Raw genomic sequence first — 3,246 nt, 5'->3', positions numbered from 1 at the left:
CCATCGTGTTCTCGTTTGATCGGTTAATTATGCTCACTTAAATAATTGCGACATAAGTTATAATAATTAAATAATATGCAAATAAGAGATTTTTACTGCTTTCAACCGCTACTATCTTTGACATTTTTATATCCAATTGTTATGCAAAAAACAATCAATTAATTTCCACTGACACAACCAGTTATTAGAGCACTCGCAACACGGTAGGGGCTGTAAATCAGATTTCTAAATATTTACGAGTAACTCGTACAATTTGTTTAAAAAGGTATTGATGTGGTAATTGCACATAAATGAGCATGTTGCAAATGAGCGCTTGTACTCGCATATATGTAAANCTGATTAAAAAGGTATTGATGTGGTAATATTTAATTGAACATAAATGAGCATGTTGCAAATGAGCGCTTGTACTCGCATATATGTAAATACATTGCATTTATAAATGAAAATTTTCATGCTCATTTGTAAAAAAGTTTTTGCTATCAAATAATAAAAATCTAAACGGCAGTGGGTAATGGCCAAAATTATTTAATAGGTTTTTGGTCAATGTATTAAAATTGTTTATGTACTTTTTAGCTATATATATTTTGTCAAAATGTTTATATCAACATACTTACTATTTTATATCGTATATTCGTATATTTTTACAAACAGATTTTTTCTCAAACGACTAAAATCATTACAAATTAAAATTATTGAGAATAATACGCACAAACGAAACGATATACCAATCACTGACAAATTTGCTACCCTAAAACTTTCAGCAACGCATTCTAAAGCAACACAAATTTCTAAATGGGCAACAAATTTTTCACACTTTTAATGAATTTTAATATTTTATGGGCAGTTTTTCTCTTCTTAATTTTAAATTTTTTTTTGTTGTAAAACTAAATAGGTATGTATGTCAGTGCATATGATTAAAAAATATGTATGAAAGAATTTACATTCATTTTCCATAAAAAATTTCTTGAAAAACATGTACTCAGAGCCGGATTAATAATGTTGGGGCCGTTATATACGTGGGCGCCTTTTTGAGTTAACAATTACATACAATTAATTGGTTAAAATAAATATGTTTTTATTTTAACAGTATCGTTTATTATTGACTTTTAACCACGTATTTTCCTTTGAAATTCTCGCCTGAATTTCTTTGTTCTTGTCGCTCATTAATGTTGCATGCTGTATTAAATGACTGACCACGGCAGTCTCGTATATGAACAGAAATGGAATAGTACGAATATTTTGTCTTTTTGATTCGGCTTGTTATTTCTGCCTTACTTTGTCACCACTCAAAGTTATTATTTCTTCGCAGGTTGTTGAGGGTGGATAATTCACGTGACCTCGTCTCTCATTTCCGTATTATTTGATATGTCCGGGGGTCATTCTGAGCTATTGTTTCTAGCATCCCAAGGAAAGCTAAACTAGGTTCCGCAAGATGTATGGAGGATGGTGCTAAAAAATCTTCTTAATACCTATCGATCGTTTCTGTAATCTNGCTAGGTTCCGCAAGATGTATGGATGGTGCTAAAAAATCTTCTTAATACCTATCGATCGTTTCTGTAATCTCTGAAATTTTTTTTTGTTCTTTTGTGGGGGCCCCCTAAATGTGGGGGTCCTGGGCCGCGGCCCCGTCGGCTCTGCCCTTAATCCGGCGCTGCATATACTAGAGTGGTAAGATTCTGGATGTGTTACTTAACTGACTTTATAAGCTTAAAAACAGAAAATTAATTAAACGGGAATTTTCAATACCCATTCATCCCCGTAAAGCAAGAACAGAATGTTCTCTTTCGTTCGGTACCCATTTTGTTATTCTACATTCTACTGAATTTTTTAAATATTTTTTTGAACTAATCATGTCTTTGAAATTACAAGGTCCTTTAAAAAAAACTGACGTAAGAGAGAAAAACTACAAACGCAGTTTTACTATAGTTTATTTTTGTTTTGTCTAACAGATATAACAAAAAGGGATTAGGCATGCCAGAATACCAAGTTTTGTACTGTTTGATATTCTTGAAAATGATAAAAATCCGGGTAAGAATGGGGAAATTATAAAAAAAAATGTAGCTAGCATAGCTAACTCGATTAAAAAAAGCTAAACAAGTAGCTAATAGCTAAACGCAAATTTCTATAGCTAAACGTGGAAAATAATAGCTAACTCTAGCTACAAAATTACTAAACTGACAACACTGCATAGGGCATCAGAAGCGAAAGCTACGCTCGAATTGCCTCATTGATAGAACTTCTCCTCCGATTTGTGGTGTGCCTCTTGATTTTGTCTCTCAGATGTTGTTTGTTCTGTCTGTTTCGAACGGAAGATGGTATTTATGATGGTAGCTTGAAACCCGCGCAGTAATGGTATGCACCTCTAACCACTGGGGAAAGCCATATGAAGTGCTTTATGGCTCAGTTATGCATACTAGGCATTGGCTGTTAAATGAGCTTTGCGTGTAAGCAGTTACCCAACGCATAGCATTGCATATGTAGAAGTCTGTTGGTTTTTGATTTCTACGTAAAACTGAAATGCTATGCAGTCAGTGCAAAGTATGCATAACTGAACTGTTAATGCGAATATGAATCATAAACCCAAATAAATACAAATTCTTAAAAAATGCTTTTAGATGTATAAAAAAAATTTAATTTCAGTCTTTTATTCGATTTTGTAAGCAACACATTTCCTTTCGTATGTACACATACACAAATTTACACAAAATTTATGACTTCCCAAAAACGTATAATATTTAAGAACTTAAGTGCGAGCAACAAAAATAAATTGCGCGAAATGCATTTCACTCTAAATGGAGGCACACAGCTGCATTGGCTGGATAACTTTGAGAATACACATGTCGTGAGTGCAACGCCTCTTAAATTTTAATAAAAAATCTTAAAAATTTTGCCATTTAAGTTTCTGTAACGCACAATTTCCGGCTGCGAAAAATATGCCAACGGTATTTTAGGAAATTATACACATTCTCCTACGAGTAAAGTGAATGTGCCACATTTTGACTCTCCTAGATATATATTTCGGTATGTATGTATGTATATAAATTCTTTAGAGTTAAGAAATATCACTTAGTTAAGTGCGCCTGAAATACGTCAGCAGACGTTTTGGATTCGGTGAACACAGACAATGCGCATATCCACTGCAAGGAAGTGATCGAAGCGATCGGGAAATCCGATCTACATATGTAAATGAAAAACTTGAGCGATTCGCCAACCTTATTTGATATGCGTTTCATTGATCACGTAAGT

The sequence above is a fragment of the Rhagoletis zephyria genome, unplaced genomic scaffold (genome assembly GCF_001687245.7).
Source record: "Rhagoletis zephyria isolate East Lansing unplaced genomic scaffold, Rhagoletis_zephyria_1.1 Rzeph_scaffold_00485, whole genome shotgun sequence".
Lineage (NCBI taxonomy): Eukaryota > Metazoa > Arthropoda > Insecta > Diptera > Tephritidae > Rhagoletis > Rhagoletis zephyria.
The sequence above is the reverse complement of the archived record's forward strand: the minus strand, read 5'-3'. Positions refer to the sequence as shown.